The sequence below is a fragment of the Hippopotamus amphibius genome, chromosome 7 (assembly GCF_030028045.1).
Source record: "Hippopotamus amphibius kiboko isolate mHipAmp2 chromosome 7, mHipAmp2.hap2, whole genome shotgun sequence".
Taxonomy (NCBI): domain Eukaryota; kingdom Metazoa; phylum Chordata; class Mammalia; order Artiodactyla; family Hippopotamidae; genus Hippopotamus; species Hippopotamus amphibius.
This window is the reverse complement of record NC_080192.1, coordinates 113,701,951-113,727,086: the sequence shown is the minus strand read 5'-3', so window position 1 is coordinate 113,727,086 and position 25,136 is coordinate 113,701,951. Positions and strand designations below refer to the sequence as shown.

Sequence of the window (25,136 nt, the reverse complement as noted above, 5' to 3'; positions counted from 1 at the left end):
CGAACGCTGTTTTTTTAAAGTATTCTCAACTAAGTAGGCTGCCACCTCCTCACAGAGCCTGGAAAACCATCTGCTTGGCCCTGAGAGCAGCCTGTACATTGAGATCACACAGAGGCAGACTTTCAACACGGCTGGGAGCCATTCCCTTCCATGCGTGTTTCCCCTTAACAGCCAGATCTAAAATCCTTCAAAGACTGAGGCTGTGTTTGCTACTTCAACTGTATCTCCTACAGCACCTAGGAGAAGTGACAGACATAGCATGCGCTGCCTACATTTTCAAAAATAAATTGAGGAATAAATCATGTCTCTTTTCTTCCCCTCTTTCTAGTTATGTTCTATCAATTATCAACATAATTAATACACATGCATTTAAAAAATTCCAGACAATATACAAATGAGTAAGTAGTAAAAGAAATTTCACACTGCCCTATTCTAGACCTTTTCTATACACATATAAAAACACTGAAATTATACATATAATACACACAGTTGTTTTGGAGGAGTGGCAAATCTTCACTTATGTTCTGTAAGTAGAAAGAGAAAAATCAAGTTTTCCTTGTCCTTAATTTTAAAAAATGTTTTGAATAGAAGTATATTCTTATTTTATCTCCGTATTTGATCAATAATCTAGCTGAATACAAAATAAAGGGAAGGAAATCATACTCCATCACAATGTTGAAGGTATCTCTCTTCTATCTTCTAAAGTCTGTTGCCATTTTGATCCTTAATTTTCCACATGTGAACTGTTTTTATGTTTTGTTTTATTTTTAATTCTACAAAATTTTAGAAATTTCATGATGATGTGTCTTGCTGTGGATTGTTTTTCATGCATTGCACTAGAACTTGTGTCCTTTAGTTCTGGGAGATTTTCCTGTGCTGTTTCTTCGACAAGTTCCTCCCCTCACTTTGCTCTGCTCTCTAGTTTGAACTCCTCTAAGTTGGATATTGAACTGCCTGAAATAAACTTCTAATTTTCATATTTTTTGCTTTTCCACATTCCATCTCTCTTGATCTGTTTAGCTTTGCCCCTGAAAGGGTTCTTTTACTCTATCTTCCATCCTATGTTTTGAAATTTTTATTTCGGCTCTCATAGTTTCTTAATTACCTATAGCTCACTTTCTCTCTTTCTCTTTCTCCCTCCCTCCTTCCCTCCCCCCCCCCCTTTTTTCTTTCTTTCTTTGGTTGTGCTGCACAGCATGCATGATCAAACCTGTGCCCTCTGCAGGGGAAGTGTGGAGTCCTAATCATTGGACTGCCAAGGAATTCCCTTACATTACTTTCTTATTCAGATCACTCTTTTAAAAATACCATCCTGTATACAATGAAGAAAAGGCAGCCTCTTCAATAAGTGGTGCTGGGAAAACGGGACAGCTACATGTAAAAGAATGAAATTAGAACACTCCTTAATACCATATACAAAAATAAACTCGAAATGGATTAAAGACCTAAATGTAAGGCCAGACACTATAAAACTCCTAGAGGAAAACACAGGAAGAACACTCTTCGACGTAAATCACAGCAAGATCTTTTTTGATCCATCCCCTAGTGGAAATAAAAACAAAAATAAATAAATGGGACTAATGAAACTTCAAAGCTTCTTCACAGCAAAGGAAACTACAAGCAAGACGAAAAGACAACCCTCAGAATGGGAGAAAATATTTGCCAACGAATCAACAAAGGATTAATCTCCAAAATATATAAACAGTTCATCCAGCTCAATACCAAAAAAACAAACAACCCAATCAAAAAATGGGCAGAAGACCTAAACAGGCATTTCTCCAAAGAAGATATACGGATGGCCAAGAGGCACATGAAAAGCTGCTCAACATCACTAATCTTAGAGAAATGCAAATCAAAACGACAATGAGGTATCACCTCACACGGGTCAGAATGGGCATCATCAGAAAATCTACAAACAGTAAATGCTGGAGAGGGTGTGGAGAAAAGGGAACGCTCTTACACTGTTGGTGGGAAAGTAAATTGATACAGCCACTATGGAGAACAGTATGGAGGTTCCTTGCAAAACTAAAAATAGAACTAGCATATGACCCAGCAATCCCACTGCTGGGCACATACCCAGAGAACACCATAATTCAAAATGACACATGCACTCCAATGTTCATTGCAGCACTATTTACAATAGCCAGGACATGGAAGCAACCTAAAAGTCCATCAATAGATGAATGGATAAAAAAGATGATGTGGTACATATATACAATGGAATAGTACTCAGCTGTAAAAAGCAATGAAACCGGAACATTTGTAGAGACATGGATGGACCTGGAGACTGTCATACAGAGTGAAGTGAGTCAGAAAGAGAAAAACAAATATCATACATTAACACATATATGCACAATATGGAAAAATGGTACAAATCAACCGGTTTGCAGGCAGAAATAGAGACACAGATATAGAGAACAAACATATGGACACCAAGTGGGGAAAGCAGGGAAGGTTGGAGGAGAATGAATTGGGAGATTGGGATACCAAATTGTACACTCGAAATATATGCAGTTTACTGTATGTTAACTGTATCTCAATAAAAATTCTAAAAAAAAAAAAACCCATCGTGTTATTTCATGTAATCAATTTTATCCCATTTCTCTGAAAATGTTAATTTAGTTTTTTTTCATTTTAAGTTCTCTTCTGGTCTCTATATCATATCTGCTTCTATTTAATTCATTTTTTTAAAAAAAATCTCTATTCTTTTTCTAATGTGATACTTATCTCCCTGTCGCACAAACACAACATTCCAATGCAAAGAATAATTCTATCAGTTAAAAACATGAAGTTCCATAATGTGTCAAAAAGGATTTAGAAAACAGGCCAACGAGAAGGCAGCACAATGAAGACCACCCTGAATAAGCAATACAGCAGAAAGGCATTTTATTCAAAGGATAGTTTCTGGTTTTCTTTTCTCCATAGAAGCTTTTCATCATGTGGATCTAAAGAACAATTCTAAACGTAAAATATTCTACATAAAACGTTTTCCCCTTCTTTCCAATTTGGCTATGACTCTAAAGAAACAGAGACACAATAGTTACTAAGGAGGCAGGAAATCCTTCCAGTTAACCAACTTTTACATACTGTTCCTTATGGTCAAAATGTTGACCACACTGTGGTAACTCTTTTTGACTTTACGACCTTATTACTAAGACCGTCAATTATAGTCACTGTTATTTGAGCAGAGGAACTGCTTGATTGCCAAAAGACTACTCTACAGTGCTATTTAACCTTTCCCAACAGAGACTCATTGAAAGTGGGAGCTTGGTGAAATGTTTCACCTAACCTTGCAAAGATACTTCCCAGTAAATATTTGAAGTATATAAATATCTCCAAATAAAGTCTTAAAAATGTGTAAAACTCACAAATGTTAAGTCAAATACCCATCTTAATTATATAATCATATTGAAAGTAAAATAATGCCATGAGTTCAGACAAAGGTAAAAACATGACACATAAACTAATAAGACAGTTCAAATATTACTTATCTGACTACATCAAGCCTATTTTCAAAGGCAAAATATTTTTACATAATATACACATTTTATTTTAGAAAAGGTTTCTACTACATCATGGATTAAAATTTGAAACTGTGTTCCATAGATTATTCTATGGTGGAGTGGAAATGAGGAAACACAATGTAGAGAAAGAACAAAGGTTTGGGACCAGCCAGACCAGAGGAGGACTACTTATTAGCGGTGTAAAAACCTTGGGTGATTTATCCAACCTTGCTGAGTATCTTTCTACTTTGTTTTCTATAAAATAGGGATAATAGTGCCTACTTCGTGGATTTACTGTGAGAAATGAGATAATACATGGACAAATCTAACACTGTACCTTCTCATCCAATTACATATGCATTGTCCTTTGGCCTTGGCTCCTGCTACCCAGCCCTCTTTGTTTCCCTCCCCACTTTAATAAAACATGAGATGAAAGGAACAGAGAGGAGATTGGTACAAATTACCGTTAAGGTCAACACACTTTGAGATTCTAAGATCCAAGAGTACCAGAGAACACAAGTCACTTTCAGTCTTGCCATACAAACAGCTTTTAAAAACACATGAAGTACAGGCATTGAAAATATAGGTAAAATGTGGGTTTGGCACAAAACTTTTACGTAGTATTTGGAATATGTTAACACCTATACTTTGCAGTAATCATATACCAAACTGTAAACATAAGAGTCAAAGGCCAGGAAGAAAGATATAAAGTGGGATGGATGGATCCATATTGGTAGAAAAAACATGGTTAGGGCATCCAAACACAAACAACACATACACACACACAGAAGATGTGTGTGAGACAATAAAAATGATGGTATACAATGCTGCTCTCACATTCTTCCACTAACATATTCTAAGCAAACAGTATTTGTTTCTGATGTGCCCATGCTACTAGTAAAAACAGACACTTCCGTAACTAACATGCCCACAAACAGGTGCAGATGCTTCAATAAAAGTATATTTCATCCTTGGAAAAGAAAAACCATATTTCTCATAATTATTTGTGATTACAATAGAGCAGCTAGCCACTGAGTCTGTACAGAAATAATTTCAAGTCACTCTAACAGTTTTCCAAAAAGTCTCCAAATTTGCCAGAAAACAAGGAGCTTACAAAAATGATTGATATAAAGACTAAATAAAAATAACTAATTGAAGGAACAGTCACTAATCATTTTCATATGTAAATTTTGGCATTCCATCTTATTTTTAATTAATTCCATTAAATTAGTGCTTCATAGGTCAGAGGATTTTATGACTACACACCAAAAATGTTGTTTATAAAGCCATTTACAGGGAACTGCCCACAAATATTTTCTAATACATTTTTTCCTTTTGTCCAATTCAAACTGTTATTGCTTCATTTTTTCCCCCTTTAAGTCCAATTTTGTTCTTTGTATTTACTTCCACTTCCTTTCTCTGCCCTTCAACAAGGGGTAGTCCATTATAAAGTCTATACCATTCTTTTAAAAATTTATATAGCACCAAATAAGTCTAATCTGCAAGTACACTAAGGAAGAAAAGGGGAAAAAAACCAACAAACCAGGTGGTAGGAGATAAATACTCTTACACACAAAGCCTCACTTCCCCCCACAAAAACCCATAAATAGGGTGGCCAAGGCTTATTTATAGAAAGGACAAAGGGTAACACAGGAAAAAAATGAAAATAAAGCCAAAGAAGCCTCTTAGTCTCCTCTGGCCTAATTTAAATAGGGTTACTCAAGTTCATGGATTGGTAATGGATGATGTTGCAAAATAAGGATGAATAAGAGTCATCACTAAAATATTGTTTTATTCTAAGGATGGACAATATCATATGTTTTGCCCTAAAAGACATGACTCACAGGGAGCCCATGATTCCTTTTCCATTCTTCCCTGAAATTTGAAAAAAAGCCACAAAGGGGTGGGGTGAGGGAACCACATATCCAGAGTTCTACACCATTTTACCAGTGATTTCAATTCTGCTATTACTCAGATATGTGATTGGGTGAGTCACCTAACTTCCAAGTCTCAGTTTCCTCACCTGTTAAATGGCAACCTACCTTACCTGCTTACCATCAAATGAGGTCAGAGATATGAAAGTACTTTGAAATCATCAATCTCTGCTGATTCTACCTCCTTTTTCTCAGTTCTATTCACGTCTTTCAATTTCCATTGTCACTATTCTAATTCAGATCACCAGTATGCCTTCCTTAGGCTGGATCACCTTTACAAAAACAGACCAAACAGGCGCTGATTCATGAGGAAAAGAAGAAAAACCAGGGCAATGTACATAAAGCTAAACAGATTCCATTTAAATATCATTTCTTTGAGATTCTCCTGTGAGTGTGGTGTATGTGTATTTGTAGGCATGTATGTTAAAATGTCCTTTATTTTATGAAATGATTGTTACAAGTGGGATTTTTTTAATGTTCTTTTTTTTTTTTTTTGGCTGGTTCATCAAGTCCAAATGTCTGGGTACCATTAGCCTATGTTATCCTAACAAACAAAACTATTCAAACCAACTGATCTCCCAGTCTTCAACTTTTACTCCCAGTCCAGCTTCAGTGTGTTCTCTACACTGTGGCCAAAATGACCAAACTAAAACAAATCTACTCCTGTTACACCTGTGCTTAAAATACTTTCCTTGCTCCTGTGTCCTCAAGTTAACGACAAGGTCCTCACCTCCTCTCATGCCATGCCTCCCTAGCCCTCAGCACAGCAGTCGTGTGTCATGATGGCTCACTGTCACCGCCAGACTTCTGCACAGGCGCGGTCACCCTCTACCTCACTTCCTCTTTCCCAAGTAAATGCTGCATGTCCTTTTGCACAGCCATTATCTTTCTTGCTCTAGGGTGTCTTGCTGGATTCCTCCAAGCCCGGATTACATGTATACCCATGTGCCACTACAGTGGCAACCCTTCCTCTCCTCACTGTAGAACTTGACTCGTACCCTGATAAATATTTATGGGCTTCTGTTACGTGTCAGGCACTGCTCTAGGTGCTGGAGATAGAGCAGTAAATGAGACAAAGAGCTACCTCCAAGGAGCGGATGTTCTAGTAAGAGGAAACAGATTAGAAATCAAAATTCACAGTTTAACAGAGAAGTGAAATATTTGGTGACTGTTCATCATTGTATCCCATGAACCTGAACAATGCCTGGCTCCTAGCTGATGCTCAAAAATTATTTGTTGAACGAATAAACACAGGAGTGTCAAAAAGCACTATAACAAATGTGAAGGATTGACTACTGTGTGCACTGGGTTCATACTGGCCTATTCAAATCTATTCTTAAAGTGTGGCCCAAGATTTCAGAAGCCTTAAAGCATGCTGTGTCAGTCATATCAGGGCATTCGCTATTCTAAGACTTGGTTTTATACTTTGCAAAAGTAGTAATTTTGCCAGTAGTTTTCTGATCAAGTGAGTTAAGCACTGAAGTCTCAAAAGTCCCAACTTGGCACAGTCTGCCTGTTCCTCAAACACAAAACACAAAATTAAAAGAAAGCCGGTTCCTTATATGGTTCAGACACCAGGATGCTGGCTTCCTGCTACATCGAAAGGTTCATACTGGAAAAGTCAATAACTACCATGAACAAGGACCTTGTCAGATCAGTGTCAAGGCATAATCCCACCTGAGTTATAACCCGCTGAAGTGAACTAAAGTCAAGAAAGTAAACATTTAATGAATAATCACTTGCCTTTGGTTCAAGAAAGGTCTTAGAAATAAGCTTTCCTTTAATTAAGAATAAAAGCACCCCAGAAAGCTGAAATGAGATCTGAGGACCACTCCACATGGGTCAGCTGGTCAGCATAAGAAAGTGCTGCCAGTACTCGGGTGAAACTGCTCCAGATTGTGACTGCAATACCATTCTGTTCGTGCAAAGATTTGGAAAACAGATTTTCTGGACAGAAGTAGGCCTGACATCTCCACTACCAAGCTGACAAGCCAAAAAATAAACCTGGTACAAAGGTGCTCGGTGGTTCTGAAAATAGCTCGGTGTCTTTACTGACGGCTAATGATCAAGCCTTGGGCCTAGATATGCACCAATCAACCAACCAAGGGACAAACATGTGCTAAGCAGTAGGCTAAGTGCTCTAGAGGACACCAGCACAAATAAGATACAATTCTAAGACTCAAGGACTTAAAATCAAGTTTAAAAAATAAGACAGAAATTAAAACAAAGCATGATTGAAGGATCGGCATGGTAGGAGCCAACAGGGTGGCCTAACCTTGCTTTGGAGACCAAAGCAGAGGGGAGAGTCTACAAAGGGAAGCTCAGGGAAGGCTAGCTTCACAGGAGGGAAGGTAACCAGGATGCTGACAGATTTGGAAACGCAGAGGAAGACAGGTCCTAAACTAGTCTAGATGACACCTGGCCTTGAAGGACAGCTAGGAGTCCCCTTTCCCAGGGGCGTGAGGAGCTTGAAGGAGGAGGAAGTATGTGGAGGAGATGGGGCTGCACAAGGACACCATGGAGTCAGAGATGTGGAAGGCCTGCCTAGGGACAAAGGAAAAGGCTAGAGCCAAAAGCTTCTCTAGTTGAGAACACATTGGACCATGGAAGGCCCTGAACGCCAAGCTAATGAATTTCAACTAGATCTCTCAGATCCTGGAAAGCTACTGGAAGTTTTGGCCAACGAGTGACATGAAACTGTGTTTAAGTCTGTCCTAAACATTTTTACCTAAGTCTACACTACCCACATAAAAGAAGTAAAAAAGAGAATTTTTCTCAACAATGTTCCAAAAGTTTAAAAACCAGCATATTTTCATAGATATTTAAATAAAATCATAAAACTGTGACTAAGTTTTAGATCACTCAGTAAATCACATATAACTGAGGACATGCAGCAACCATTGAAATGTCCATTTTAAACAGCACTGAAAAATGACTTTTTAAAGACAAACACAGTCCTAACTATACGTTACTTCACCCTCCCCCCAAACCTGACTAGGGTCTTTATTTTTGCATTAAGTGTTATAGATTTCCTTATGGACCTGGAAAGAAGAGCTGTTAGTCATTAATCTGGATAGTGTGCATTAATAGGGTCTTTGTTAAGAAAATTTAATTATAGGTTTGAGCCTTGGATTAATGCAAAATGAAAATATCGGAGAGGACTTTCCTTCTGATAATCCGCCAACGAAGCAGTACCATGGACTTTCAGAACTGTCCCTGTGTACATCATTTGGAGAGGTGGTCTCCTCTCTGGTGACTGGGGCATGGGTGACCCCTGTTTACTCCTGCTTGCTTCTCTGGCCTGATCTTGGGCTGCTCTGTGGCACTTAACTTCCAACAGAGGTTCTGCAATTAAAAGCCCAAGGATGCTCAGATGTAATTTGGGCGGTTTCATACCTTTTAGAGGCTTGTGCCTCAACAAAGGAGACATGACTGCACTCGCTTGCTCTCACTGGCTCCAGGCGACCCCAGGACTTTCCCACCTTTGACCCCATAAGCTGTGTGGAGGGAGCCCAGAGTTTAAAGACAAGCTTTAATCTACCTTCAAGTTGACAAAATGATTTCACCCTGACAAGTGATTATCTGGGGAAGGCTGCTGAATATGCTGAAAATGCAGTATTTGAGGCTGCATTTTATACTTTATCATATAGATGTTAGCATTTAAAACCTCTATGGTGACAGAGCATAACTAGACTTATCACGGTGATCATTTTCAAATGCTTAGAAATACTGAACCACTATGTTGTGTAATAGGAACTAACATAGCGTTGTAGGTCAATTATACATCAAAAACAAGCAAACAAACTCATGGAAAAAGAGATCAGATTTGTGGGTACCAGAGGTGAGGTTAGAATTGGAGGAAGGTGGTCAAGGTACAAACTTCTAGTTGTAAGATAAATAAATACTAGGGATGTAACGTACAACATGACGTATAATTAATACTGCTCTATGTTAAACATGAAAGTTTTTAAGAGAGTAAATACTAAGAGTTCTCATCACATGGAAAAATTTTTTTCTATTTCTTCAATTTTGTATCTATATGTAAGTCAAATCACTATGCTATACACCTTAAGCTTACACAGTACTGTATGACAATTATATTTCAATAAAACTAGAAGAAAAGGCAAAACACAAAAAAATAAATAAAAACTATAAACAAGGAACCAAATAAATAGCAATCATATCAATTAAAGACACCGAATTTTGAAAGTTTTCTGAGCAACACGAAAGCTAGGAAAAAACCCTGGTTAATAAAAGACCTGCTTTCTAAACCTTAGGATATGTTCAGGCACTCTTCCACAGAAAGTCTAAGATTCATGCCAGTGTCACAACAGGAAAAGCTGCTGACCAAAACCTGTCAATATGAATGAAAAAGTATAAAGAGAATTTCCCAAAGTAGTAGAGAGAACAACAACTGCCTGGAAATCTCTAAATCAGTTCCCCCCAAAGCACTATAGAGTGATGGGAAATTTTCTAGTTTAAAAAGGTAGGGGAAGCTTTCCAATTTTAAAGTTAAATAGAAGTTAACCTCTGCAATATATTAAAACATTCAGATTCTTAGAGAAAAGCAATATGTAAATATAATGTACAGTAATTATTAGGGCAACATTTAATTGAAAGAGGAAAGAAACCAAATGATAAATAGATCATTTTGGAAACAAGACCCAAGGAGTTGGGTTTCTGTTGATTTCAGCCATTCTTTCACTACTGAGCCCTCACACTATTAGAGGCACTATGCTTGGCACTGTGGGGGATACAAAGATGAATTTGGCTTTCAGGTCCCCTCAGTACAGGGAAGGAGGGACCCCAAAGCAAAATCATAAAACACACAGCAACAAAAAGCCATCCCTTTCAGAAATCTGCCTTAAACATTAAAAGGCGTTTTCAGTTCAAAATGCAAAGGTAACTCTTCCCACAGAGAGCCGATTATTTGGATAGAGACATGTGGTAAACATTTCCTAGGGAAGGAACAAATGAAAAAAGGTCAAAGGTAAAAGTCAACTGAGAAGAGCTGCAACATCTCAGCAATTTACAAATTTAAAGGAGAGCAACAGTTTGAAGGGTGGGGATAAACACACCACCTCCATTCATTACAAACTGAGATTTGAGAGAATCTTTTCCTTCTCTGGGGTGAATACCACAACATCTGTTCTCTTGTCATAACAGCAACCAAGTTGATTTAAGAAAATATTCTCTCTCTCTCTCTCTTTTTAAAGCTGTTGGTGCATAATTACACGATTTCTCTTGAGCCTTGGTTTCCTTAAGACGTGTTTATTCTGCACATCTGCTCTCCCCATACCTGATTACACAAAGGTATCATAAATAGTAAACCAACAGGTATAAAGAGACCAGCCCTCAAAACAGATCAAAGCAAACAGCCCGTGGAGTCCTTTGGAAATCTTGGCTGGCAGCTCTTGTAAATAAAAGTGCTTCTAAAGCAGAAAGCATTCAACTACCGTATTTATATAGGACGTGATTGACAGGTCAGTTATTAACTTCATAAAAACACAGGCAATGTTAACTAGCAAGAATGTTTGTTCTAGCTGTTCTATCTGAAGGAAAATGAAATCCAAGATAGAATGGCTTGCTCTCTGTTTCTTTTAAGTATTTATTTTAGAACCGTGCAGTATAAAAGAATGTTTTTTCAAGTCAGTGAACTTAAGCTATTTTGCTTACTGTTCTGGAATTTAAGTATGTTGTTATAATTCTTTAGAAAACAAATGTTACATTTACTGAAGGCAAATTCCAATGGTGCACCATGATCTTTTCAACCCCTCGAAAAATTTTTATTCTTTTGAATTACTAAATTTTTTTTAAAAGTACATTAATTAATATTTCTTTCAGTAACTAAAGTGTGTCAAATCAGAGAATCAACGAGCAGCTCAACAGGAAGGCATGTATGTGTTTCCCGAATTGCCTATGGTAACAGGCTTAAAATTTGCCAAAAGGAGATAAGAATAAATTGGTTTGTATTTCATTAATATTTTGAGGGTTTTCCTTTATTATGAATACATTCTACTAAATATGATCATTTACTTCAATATTACAATGCAGTACATTTTATTTTTAAAATTCTTTCAAAAAATAACATCAGTTGTATGCAGATATATGGTCAGGAAATCTTCAAAATCCACTTCTGTGTGCAAGGATTTTCTTCCTTGAGGCTTAATAAGGTTAATCCGAGCCCTATCCCAGTGGAAAGTAACACAAATGTTAGCCTTTGTTTCTCCAACTTGAAGAGCAACTTTATAATAGATTTAAGCAACTATACAGCAGAGAAATCCAAAAACCTTGCATCTATCCAATCTATAATCATTCTTCTATAAAATGATTTTCTTTTAAAGTAACAAGGAAGAAGTACAAGGAAAAGTTGGGGGGGGGGACCAACAAATTTTGCTTTTCTGAATCAACTGGCCAATACTTTTAAGATTGAAATTATATAAAGCTGGCATTTCCCAGCCAAATAAATGCTTGTGAAGTGGACCATGTGTTTATGTGCATGTTTGTTTATACGTGTTTAATATCCTCAGGCCTGAGAGTTTTTCCATGTAAACATAAGGTTTGTTAAATGCCTCTTCAATTAAATTTAAAGGCTATTTGTTATCAAAATGTTTCACTCTTAGCAAAGGCTGTCATTATATAAGCTAAATACCAAACACAAGAGCAAACCAAAAATCCCCAGAAAATCCATCCTTGCTCATCAGTACATTTAATGTACCATAATCCTGTTTTCTCCAAGCACTCCTACCAGCAACTGTCTTTCAGAACATAGAACTCTTATGAAATAAATAAATACTCAGCCTTAGAACATGCCCTGGCCTACTCCACTATCCACCCTGCCCCCCTTCCCCCACAGGACTATATTTTCAAACTAGAATATTTGTTTTGACAGACTTCTGCTTGCTTAATTCTCTGGCAAAGGATTTTTTGTTGCACCCCCAGCCAGTAATGAACATTTTGCCAGAAATATGCAACTTTTGGCACGACAAGAATAGGGAATTTAAAAAGAAAAAAAAAAAAAAAAAAAAACTGCTGGCAGAGACTTCCAGAATTGAAGATAAAAGCAGGCACGCTGGATGAACAGAATCCTTTCCCTTAACATATTATAATTTCTTTTTGTTTCCCCTGCTTCTCGCTATCATGAGGAAAACCTTCATTTGGCATTTTCACATACCTTCTCTACACTGTATAAAGCAATGGGAAACTATTCCCTAAATCTTGGTTTCTAATTAAAGAACCACTTATCCAAATGAAAAATGTAGGTTAGCTAATCCTACTCAGAGAGTAAATCTCCAAAACAATTTCTTAATAATAGTTTATCAGGAAAATTAAAATCCATTGAACTTGTTTAATCCAGTGGAATACTTCTCTTTCACGATTTTTCCAGTTACACTGAAGGACCTCACACTCAAAAACTTAACAGTGCAGCATGGCTCCACTTTCCCCCACTGGGCTCAGAAGGGTTGGGCGGGATATCTCATACTCTGCAGAGAGCTTAGGGTGTGGGTGAAGTGCCTCTTTCTACAACTACCCAGATTCTTGGGAGAAGGAGTGGCCCACAAAGAAGATTTCCTGCATGGGTGGAGTCAGACACTTTCCAAAAAACCGAAACAAAACAAAATACTCATGGACCTTGAAAGCGGGTCACGGGAACCGACAAGCACGTCCCAAAGAATATCAGATTGTCGAAATAATCTCTGCTGAGAGATCTCTTTCTCCACAACATCATTTAAACAGTGATGCCCCCAGGAGTCTATCCTCACCCGTCTGGGTTCTCTCATTCACTTTCCTGGCATAAAATACCATCTCTCACGAATGACTCCTTCGTCCAGCCCAGAGCCCACTCAGATGCTCCAGACCCACCATGTTGAACTGCTTGGTGAATATTCTTCACTGGATGTTCCTCGGGCATCTCAAAATAGATCCAATAACTGAACTCAGTATCTCCCCCGTCCACAACCAATGTTTTTCCTCTTAAATCTTCACCTCTGTAACTGGCACAATCAGGGCCAGATACTGTCCCCAACCCAAAATCTGCCATCATCTCATTATCCTTCCTCTTCCTTAGGCTCCTCCTTTTTCATTAAGTACTGTTAAATTGACTGTCTTAATATCTCTAATCAATACCCCTTCTCCATTCTCCTTGCCTACTCTATTTCTGACCTGCATTCACTTTTCACCACCCAGTTTACCCAGTTTCCCAAAGTGTGTTCCTTAAAACATAGTTCTTCATAATATACTCCATAAAAAGGATTCTATAAGTCCATATTTTAAATGAATAACCATACCGTGACTGAAAAGTCACAGTACCTATCAGCATATTAAAGTCTTCCAGAACTCCTGGATGGAATAAATGTATCCACTGCAGCCCTTTACCACTGTCATCTGTCCTCCTAGCTCCCTTTTCTTCCTCTACTGTTTTCTTGGCTAACTTCTACTTATCCTTCAAGCATCAGGCCATCACTCTTACAGAAAGCCTCTTATGACAGCAGGGACTCATCCCTACTCTGCGCTTCCAACTCTCTCCTTGCATGCCTCTATACAGAACATTCATGCCAATGGTGTGTAGTTTTCTGTATGTCTCCTTCCCTTGACTGTGAGACCCTTAAAGGAAAAGACTGACTTATTTACCTTTCAATGCCTAGCACGTTACCATGTAGCATGTAGCAATGGGTGAATAAACATTGCTGAGTAAACAGATGGCAATAAGAGCGAAATGTATTATCATTTACTCTACGCCAGGCACTCAATCTCCTTGCATGTATTGATTCACTTACTCCACCCCAAAGCCCTATGAGGTGAGAGCTACTTGTTTCCCTCATTCGATACATGAGGCAACTGACGCAGAAAGAGTGAATAAGTTTTATTGTTCCTCCAATATGATTTTATTTTCTTATCGCCAGCAGGGTAAACAAGAGTAATTTTAATCTATTTCTTAGGAAAGAGGACGGCGATGAAACCACTGGAAAGTTGTTTGGCAGGACGTTGTTACTTTCAGAAATATTCTATATCACAGAACAAAAAGCTTTAATGTAATGGAAAAATAACTGGATTAGGAGTCATATCTAAATTTGCACACCAGCTCTACTTCATATTAGATATGAGACATGCAGCAAATTAATAATATAAATTTCAAGGGTATTATTTAGAATGAGGACAATAATATTTATCTTATTGAGTATTCCAACCAGGATTACATGACGTAAGTATATGAAAGTCCTTTGTAGCTTTTATGTTATAAAATTGGGTATACTGATGCTATTACCATCACAAACAATACAATGGAATGATATATCTGATTCCCTGTATACCAAGTATTTATAATCAATTACTGTATATTTTTTAATTTTTATTTCCCTTGTGGATAAAATCGTCCAAATAAGTGGGAAAGTTTTCAACCTACACAGAGATTTCTACTGAAATTTAAAACACTTTCTACTAAATTGAACCAATCAAACTACATCTGTTTTGGGGCCCACAGTATAAACTGGGAAATAAGGAAAATCACCAAGTATTAATAAAAACAAAATCTTGACAAAAGTCTTAAAAATTTCAACAAAACCATGACCTGCACAACTGACTGAATTGTCTACACTGTAGAGACTGTCTACACTCTACTGTCACTAAGGGAATCTTATATAACATAGCCAGTGCTCTCAGCCCTACAAACTATGAACAGTTCAATAGATAAATCTCAATAAGCCTCCACATCAAACAGACTGGAAGAAATCAAAAGACCGCTGAGCTAAGCCAGACCAGGCTGATATTTTGGTTTATTGGTTAACTGTTATGTTTGGAAAGGCATAAAGCTTAATTGCGAAGCTTGAGGTGTATGTCAAAAATGCCTGACTTAAGTAGAAATTCTGATCATAGCATCTGTCACTAGTTAAAATACATGGAGCGCTTTATCCAGGATATTTTTTGTTGTTTATATTTTCAATAAATGAAAATAACCTAGTCACATGGTGACTAAATATGAATCATTGTTTCAGCTTTTTGAGAAGGTTTTTTAAATCCCAGGTGTAAATTAGGGAGTAACACTGTTGTTAATCCAAGCCATGTGAAAGTTAAAAAGGGGGGAAATCTGGTTTAGTTTATGACTTCTTGTGGTATTAACCATAGGTTTCTCACAAATATTAATGAATACAACACTTTGAAATACTATATGAAAAAGTGAAATCCAGTGGTGTTATTTGGATATTTTTACCATTTTCTGCTGAATAACTAATTCCATTTGTCTGAACAAGCAACAAAACTAAACATTTCTTAAAGGCTCTAGGAGAAAGTAATTTCTTCTAGCAAAGGTCCCGTAAAGGTTTCAGTAAACAAAAAAAAACAGAAAATGAGGACTTCATCACTGATTTGCCCTCATTTTCACTGCTACCAAAGCTACTCAACTATACCCAACCAATCAGTATTTACACAGTACGTTAGGACATGCAACAAACTTAAAACACAATCCCTCCTCTTAAGAACTTGGAATTGATTTGAGAGTACCTAACTAATTCATAAGAAGCAATACCAACACAAGAAAGAGACAGCACACATCATTTGGGGGTACACCAGGAAGAGGCCTAAGGAAAGGGAGACCAGTGAGTGCTGGGATGACCAGTTTATTCGTTCAGTTAATTTAAAAACAATTCTCACTGGAAGAGAGCCTCCTATACACCAAGCATCACTGCACCAGGCCCTTTATGAGCACTGTCACGCTTACTCTTCGCAGCAGCTCAGGAGGCAGATCCTAGGATCATCCTCAGTATATGATGAGGCTGAAATAAAGAAAGTGAGGCTCAAGGGAGTAAACTTGCCCAAAGTCAGAGCCGAAAGTTAAATCCAGAGCTGCCTAACTCAACATGCATTTTCTTAGCAACATCAATAGATCACTTTTTTGCCTTCTATGCAAGGCAGACCCTCTACAAGGTACTGGGGCAAAAAGGGGCATTAGACACAGGCCCTGCTCTCAAGGAAGGGAAAACTTCCTAGAGAAAAAAAGACTCAGGTTGAATCTCAAAGCATGGGGAAAATCAGCATACTATAAGTAGAAGAGAAGGGACAAGCACTTTAGGAGCAGAAAAAGCATGAACAAAAGCAACAAAAAGGAAAATCTCAAAGGAACGGTAGGCAGATTAGCTTGATTAGAGTATATGTATTGTTGGTATTTGTGGGTTTGACTAATAGGAGATAAGGTGAAAAGGGCAGATTCAAATTATATAGGCCATTGAAAGCTAAGCTGAAGAAAATACAATTAACCAACAAATAATGTGGGCAAATGTTCAATGTATTAGTAATAACAGCAATATAAATTGAAACAACATGGTAATCACCCCCATACATTCTCTTAAATCTGCATTAAAAAAAAAAGAATAATACTCACTACTAGAAAGATTATATGTGTTGGAAAATTTGTAAATTGATATTTAAAAGAAGTCTGGCTATCAGTTTCATGAATGTTTATATTCTTTAACTCTGTATTTCCATTTCTGATAATTTACCCCAAAGAAATAATCCAAAAAACTCAGGCAAAGCTAAAATGTATGAGGATATTTCCTGTACCATTTTTTATAGTGTGGAAAAATATGATGGACTGTAAATGCTCAATGGTAGGCAGTTAGTCAAAATGAGGGGGAAGAAAAAGGTTTAACAAAAAGGACAAAGACCAATTAAAGGGGCAGAGACCTTAGACCATGGGCAACAGAGAACTAACGAAAATTCCTGAGTAAGAAGGTGACAAGGGGAAACAGTTTTTCAAGATTAATTGACCAAGAAATCTGACAATACATAAAAAGAATCTGAAGACTAGTTACATGACTCTGTTGCCAAGAAATCACACCGAGGAGAATCTATCTGTAAGAAATAACCCTACGGGGACTTCCTAGGTGGTGCAGTGGTAAAGAATCCACCTGCCAATACAGGGGACACGGGTTCGAGCCCTGCCCTGGGAAGATTTCACATGCCACGGGGCAACTAAGCCCGTGTGCCACAACTATTGAGCCTGTGCTCTAGAGCCCGTGAGCCACAACTACTGAGCCCATGTGCCGCAACTATTGAAGCCCACGTACCTAGAGCCTGTGCTCCACAACAAGAGAAGACACTACAGTGAGGAGCCTGTGCACCACAATGAAGAGTAGCCCCCTCTCGCAGCAACTAGAGAAAGCCCATGTGCAGCAACGAAGACCTGATGCAGCCAATAAATAAATTAAATAAATAAATAAGTTTATAAAAAAAAAGGCTTCATATTTCAAAGGCCTTGTTTAAAAAAAAAAAAAAGAAATAACCCTACGTATTAAAACACTTTCTTAATAAAGATACTCACCACACCATGATTAAAAATATTTTAAAAACCAGGGGAAAACTAAATATTTAATAGTAAGAGAATTATTAACTATGATTTGTCCATCATAAGGAATGTTATTTAAAAATGCTAGAAAGAGTGGTAATATACACAAAACCAAGAAAAATCATTACACTTCAATTTAATGGGGGGTGGGCGCAAGAACAGATTTCGAAAGAAAGAAACCTCCACCAAAAATGCCACAAATCCCCTGGAAGTCAATTTTCACAGGTGAACCAATCAGGTTGGCGGTGCATGGTGGCACAATTTTGAAGGCAGCCGGGGCTGAAAACAGGAAGGAAAAGAACAAGCAAGTATTTAAGAATGATTTGTCCATTTGTAGAAAGGCTACAACTCATAAATGATCATCTGGCAACTGAAATACATTTTTCAAAGACATAAAAATATAAATGGTGGCACTACAGGTAGTCCATAGAAAATACACTTACTTCCCCATTGAAATATTATACTTTTACAATGATAAAAAGTTAACGCCTATGTTATTGCAATATTAGTAACTAATCAAAGCAAGAGAACACCATTGAAAGAGAAGTTCTCTTTTATTTCCCTAAAATGTTGACGCTTAAGGAAAATTAAGTTGGCTTAATTAAAAGCGGAAAGGAGACAGAGATGATGACTTGTGTGTTTCTGAGAAAAAGTGGGCGTTCACCACCATCAGAGGCCAGTGACACTTTTTTTAGTACAGAGAATTTCGTTTCCAAATACAAATAGAGGAGACATATCACTAATACTGCCCTCTTGTTTGTTGGTCATGATCTGAATCATTGCTTGTCACACAGATAGAACAAAGGCGAGATAAATGGTCATGGAGATTTTCCCGCCTAAATGGTAGAAGAACTCAGATGGGAAGGAGGAAGGGCTTAGAAAGGATGAGTGTTTGAAGAGTGTAAGCTCTGCAGAGGTGCAAGTATGCAGTAGCAAGGAAGCAAGTAAATGGGAGGAGTGGGGCATGCAGGCTCTTCCCCCGAGGGAGAGCCTAGGGGCTAAGAGAGTACTCAAGGCTTTCCACCTTGCATTACAGTTGAGTTCAAGTCTTAGCTCACCTCCTCCACTATTCTTCAAATCACATAGACCGTATTTTATAAATGTCTATACTCCCCTCGGTGCTCAGTCTTGAACACAGTAAGCATGCTTGTTGAATAAATGAAGAAGAAAAAAAAGTGGTGGACCATCTAAATAGACTACCAATTTAAAAATGAAACCAGTGGCTGAGGAGGGAGGGCTTTGCAGGGGGTGAAAATGGGGATCAAGTGAATTAAAGGGAGGAAGTGTGTAATTGACCATTTATATGTATCTAAATCAGTTGTTCAGGAGTGATCATAGAAATAAACAGAAGAAAGACAAAGATGTATTAGGAGCAATGGATGGCTGCAGGAATGTGCTTATAGAGGTGAAAATTCTAGACCTCCAAGATTTAGCACCTGGATCAGACTTACTGATCCTTGTCAAACGTAGCCAGTCTGACCCCATCTTCTGTTGAGCCGGGCTGGTTTGCCCTGACCCAGACAGCCTCATGTTCCACTTCTATAGAGGCAGTTTGTACAGAACAAAATGGTAAGTTTGGAAGGACAGAAAGGAAAGAAATCTGGCAGATAAAGAAAGAGAGGTTGTTCAAGACAGTTGGCCTAATCTAAATCCAGAGGCCCCAACATCAAACTACTATGCTCAATTTAAACAGAATAGGGATTTTTGATTGATAAATTAAAATAATTAAGTACCAATTACAATAAATTTAGAAAGATCACGACTTCACACCATTCGGCCCTACAATAACAAAACCGATGTTGTAATATACAGGTCAAATTCCAAAGTGAATTAGAGTTTATAATAAAGAAAAATGTTAACATCCTGTGAGCTTGTCACAGACTAGCTATGAATCAGGGAGATATTTCACACTGCGGAGTAGCATTTTCTGACTTGGAAATTAATATTCAGCATCTCTATTTTAAAGCTCTACAAAACTTTTTTCATGTGTGAAGACAAAACTTTGTTCCTGAGCAAAATTTTTATAATGAAGGCTTGTCTACAGGAGTGAATTATACAGAACCACATATCTAGACACCTTTACTACTTCACATCTTTTAAAAATTATATGAAGGAATTGCACAAATAAAGGAAAAAAACCACACTTTCCTATTAGGCTAAAATACTACATATATTATTACACATCTTCCTAATGAAATGAAAACATTTTTAAGGCTTTTGAGATAGCCTAGAAGAATGTAGCAGCAGACAGCATTAGTCAACTAATAAAAATCCATTCCCTCATCCTAGCCTTCCTTTAACAATATTTGACTTTGGTTGGGTATTCACCCTTCTCTGAGTACTCAAACGCTTCAGGGAGGGCTGGCACCAACCCAGATCCAACTGAAGAATTCTAATTAGTCTAGGCTAATTACAGTAGGTCCATTTCCCTTGTCCGTTATAAATTGGGCCATACTAAGATGTTAACTCTGCCAAAAAGATGTGAAGGAAAGTCTGTAGAGTATGGAGTTGAGAGCATGGGAACACATACAGGAGGTGGTGTTGTCATCCTTAAAAAGAAATAGGGATGCCACAAGGCCACTGAATATTGCATCTGCTGTATCTGGATGTGATGGCTGGAACTGTGGCCATCCTGAAACCATGAAGGAAGCTTGCCTGGGGCCAATGCCTTCACATTCAGGATGGCACAGTAAACAACAGAAAGAACCTGGGTCTTTCATGATGTTATCAACCTGGAACGAATCAATACCCCTTAAAACTTCTTGGTTATATGTGAGATAATAACTTTTCCTTATTGCTTAAATTTTGATTTGAGTTTTCTGTTACTTGCAGCCAAAAGCATTCTTAACTGCTTCAAATCTGAATTATTTCAAGCCTGTGTTTAAATATTAACAAATGGAGCTATTACTTGGGAGATGAAGGACAACAACAGGGTATGCTGCTAGCAAGACATACAGACCAAAGGTATAGAACTCAGCCATACTAGTAGATCCTAAAGCTTTATCTATTATATTTCAAAGCTAGTTACTGTTCTGTTCCCCTCTCCCTACCTGCCCTTCCTATACACACACAGACACACAGACACACACACACACACACACACACACACACACACAGATACATACATCACACTCTGATGGGCTTGGTACAGACCTTGCTGATCAGTCCATTGCCCCATTATCAATGATCAAGGCTTTGGGAAAACGGACATTATCCTCTTCTGACAAAATGGTAGAGGAAATTAACTTCCAGTATTTCCAAAACTTACTTGACTTCATAATTTACTTTTCACTAAATATCTCTTTAATATCTTGAGGAAACTAGTAATCCTTAAAACATAAGGCATACATACTTCCCTCTAATATAGCCGCTACTCAATTTAGAAGTAACAGAAAGAATAAAGGCTAGGAAAACAAAACAAAACAAAAAAACAACACATCAAGCTGGAACCACGCTCTAATAATCTATAGAGAGTATAAGTTATTCCTAAGTAACTTTCTTCCAGGGTCTTGCATCATACTCTCCAAAACTACCAGCAGGGGACACAGAATGCAATCACTTCTCAACTGATTCCTAGAATAATGCCTTTATCATGGACTACTCCCATACTAAAACTTATAAATAATTCATAATGTTGTGTAGAATTCAAACCAGTCTCCTTGGCTTATCTGTTTTACTCACTGATATAGCCCCAGAACCTGGTTCAGTGCTAACACAGAATAGGAGGTCAATGAATCTTTGGCTCTGGGAATGAATGAATGAATGAATGAATGAATAAATAAATAAATAAATAAATGGATGAATGAATGAACATTTCCATCATGTGCTTTCAGTCCTGGTCTGGTTTATCTTCTAACTTTCTCAGACATACACAACATGTGTTCCAACCTCGATATCATTGTTCATGCCTATATAACCTATATGCAACATCCTCCTCTCTAACTATTCAAAGTCTGCCCATCTTTTCAAATTTAGATTAAGCCCTGACTCCTGCATGAAGCCTGACCTCATCCTCCTCTGACCCCTTCATTCCCTGACAATTTCAGAGTTTGATACTCATTTTTCCTAAACTAGCTCACATGTTGGTCTTTTCTCTTGGTAAATGATAAAATCCTTGAAATCCAAGACCATGTCATAAACTATTTTTGTACATATTAGAGTGGCAAGGTACATAATAAGTATTCAATGAAAAAATTTTATTGATTATATTTTATTAAAAGTTTGGTGTGTAACAAGAATAGTTCAAAATTCCTGGAATTTCTAAACTATCCATTACTAAAATCAATAGTTATAAGGATCAAATTCTGAATAAAGAAAAAATATTATCCAAGTTCTAAAGAAACTGTTCCATCTGGTTTTAGCTTCTTTGACTCCATTTTATTTGGAAAAGAGCTCTGTGGTATTTCTCTGCAGGTACTGAATGAGCAACAAATACTGCTTGTAAAACCCCTGGTAAATGAAGACTTTATCTCATAGTCCTGGAAGCAATCCTGATGTTCTAAATTATGTAATCCTGGTATTACATTATATTAGTCTGGTTCATATAAAATGTAAGCTACAAAAATACCAAAGCTAAGAAAAAATATTTACTCATGCTTTTACTGAGATGCAGAAAGAGGATGCATGCATTGCCAAAATTCCATAGAACATGCTCAAACTAAAGCAACAATGCCTTAGTTATTAAAGAAGGCAATGGCCTGAAGCAGTACTTAGGAACAAAGATTACTTCGTCCCCGCAAGAGTCAATATTTAAGAACACAATGACTAATTCCTACTTCAAGTTCATGAACATATTTCTTTTCAAGAGCTTCTTTCTGGTTAAAATTTTTATTTGTGGTTTTCCTACCTGTGATCCATGAACCTGAGAATGAACAAAAACTTGAAACATGAAACTCTCCAGTAGGCCAAAGTGTCAGAACAGACTTCATTCTGATTTTAAGAACTTCTCAACAAGGGTTACACAAGATTTGCACTTTACTCCTCAGTCTCCAAAAATACATATTTACCTACCCGGCCTAAAGAATCAGATTGAATGTTCTATAAACAACTGCAAGATGCATGAATGACGCCTCCAGACCGTATCAAAACACTGGGGCTCTTAGCTTAATTTCAAATTATTTGAATCCAAACTAGTATCATTGTTGCTAATAGAAACTCCATTTATAAATAATCAGCTAAATTTTTAAAGTGTTCTAGTTGAGCTCACTGTGAGCTAAAAGTAACCACTAACTTTATTTCTAGCACTAGCTGTGTGACCTTGAGCACCTCAATTTTCACATCTGCAAAATGAGAATCGGACTGGACAGCTTCTTAGGTCCTCTCAAATATAAAAATGAATAATGGTTATTATTATAATTGTTATTAAGTATATGAATGAAAACATAAGCAGAGATTTGGAAAAACATTAGGTTAAGCCTAGAAGACATCATACCATAGACAAAGATTATCCCAAAATCCTCTCCCCATAGCACCAAACTATCATCAAATCCCAGAGTTTTAACAGAGGTAAGTGCCTTACTGGCCACACTGATATCCTATTGGGGGTAATTAAAGGGTCTTAAAATCAACTTGTCATATGGGAGATGTGAGAGTCCCGGGTGAAGTGCCTCGTTTCCCACAGTCTCACAATGTAAAAATCTAAAGCCAAACTCAAAAATGTGACTCGCTGCTCTTAAGGGGCTGTGTGTGCCAGTGGGTAAATCCGCATGCGCTCTGCCCATGCAGCTGGATTTGGGTTCTAGTTCTACCACTTTCTGGCTGTATGACCTCAGGCAAATAACTCAATCTCACCAACCTTAGTCTACTCCTCTGTGAAACTAGAGTGACTGTATCCACTCTGCAGGGCTGTGATGAAGGCTAAATTAGACACTCATAAAAAATTTGGCACGTGCCAAGGCACGCAAATAGGCACTAAGGATATGCCATCTCCCTTCACAACTTCTCACTTCTTTTACATGAGTAGAACAGAGACTCTAGCGCAGCAGGTAACTGCCATAGTCTTCATTAGACGGTCAGTTTCCCTAGGGCCGAAAATATGTCTGATTCACCTTTGGATCCCAGCACCCTGCAGAGGGCTCAGAGTGAAAACGCAGTATAAATGCTCATCAAATGAAGAAAACGAAAACGCTTTGTGTCTGAGGATGTTAAGATTATCCTGGCCACAGTCAAAAGAAAATTTTGATCTTCAGTTTCGCCAAATAGGCACTTGCTACAAACTACTATGTAGTTCAAAGCAAATAAGCTATTCTGAATTCTAATAATTACATTCTCTAAAATATAAAAACCTAGTTGCCCTAGAGCTCCCAATTTTAGTTTTGAGAATCCAATTCTTTCCTAAACAATGGAGTGGGTAACCACAAAAACTTGTGGAATCTCTTTTCCTAGAAAACATGAAGAACAGGAGAGAAGCCAGTCTGTCTGGAAATTGCTTCAAAATCTGTCTATAAGCAGGGGCTGGACTAGACTTGATGGCCCTCAGAGGATCCTTCCAGACCTACACCACTAAGGTGTTAAGGGAAGTAACTAAAGCAATTCTCTGTTATTTATACCCAGGAAAATAAAACAAAATACAATTTAACATCTCCTAACATAGTCATTAGAAATCATTTTACTTGGACCTAGTGATGCTTTTACAAACATTTTCATCTTAAATTGTACTAAACCACCCTCAGCTATTAATTTGAATATGAGCTCTCTCTAACAAGACAGAATAGAGATTGTACTTAACACTGAAAACAAGATTATTCTTCTTTTGTTCCTCTTTTTCAGCCTACCTGTTTCCATGTACCCCAAATCTACTCATCCCCAAAGCTTTATCCAGTGCTCCACTCAACTCTCCCACTAATGAATTTCTAATGCATCCATTACTCCAACCACATTGTGCACCTGATTACTGTATGTTGCCTTCTATTTGTATGTTTCACAAATGACAATTCTCGTTTCCCTAGCTGAAAGGTAAGCTCCTTGAACAAGATCCACGTTTTATATTTTTCATAGACTCCTCTACCGTGTCAATATTGAGTTCATGACAAATGCTTACAAATTCTTACTGGCTGACTGATTTAAAACGAAGAAAAAGCAAGACCTATAAAACACTCCATATACTGAGCACCTGAATGAAGCTTTGGCAAAGTCTAAAGTAAAGCTTTTCAGACTACTGCATGTATATTGATATTTGTCATTTACCTGGTATTAGAACAGTCGAAGGTTAATACAACTTCACAAAGAGGCTAAAGGGAAAGACCTAGAGTTAAAGATCACCTTGGTTTAGCTCCTGCCCTGTAAGGAATGAGGAACTACCAAGGGGAGCCCACTCACAGGGCAGAGGGAGGCTATTTTGGAAAGCGCAGCACACTCTCCACA

At 37.6% G+C, this 25,136-nt stretch overlaps 1 protein-coding gene across 4 annotated transcripts in view; it reads right to left on the bottom strand.

Moving 5' to 3' along the window:
• Window positions 1-25,136, bottom strand: part of THADA (THADA armadillo repeat containing) — a 323,481-nt gene that overhangs the window by 191,294 nt on the left and 107,051 nt on the right. The gene's annotated exons all lie outside the window — the stretch shown is intronic.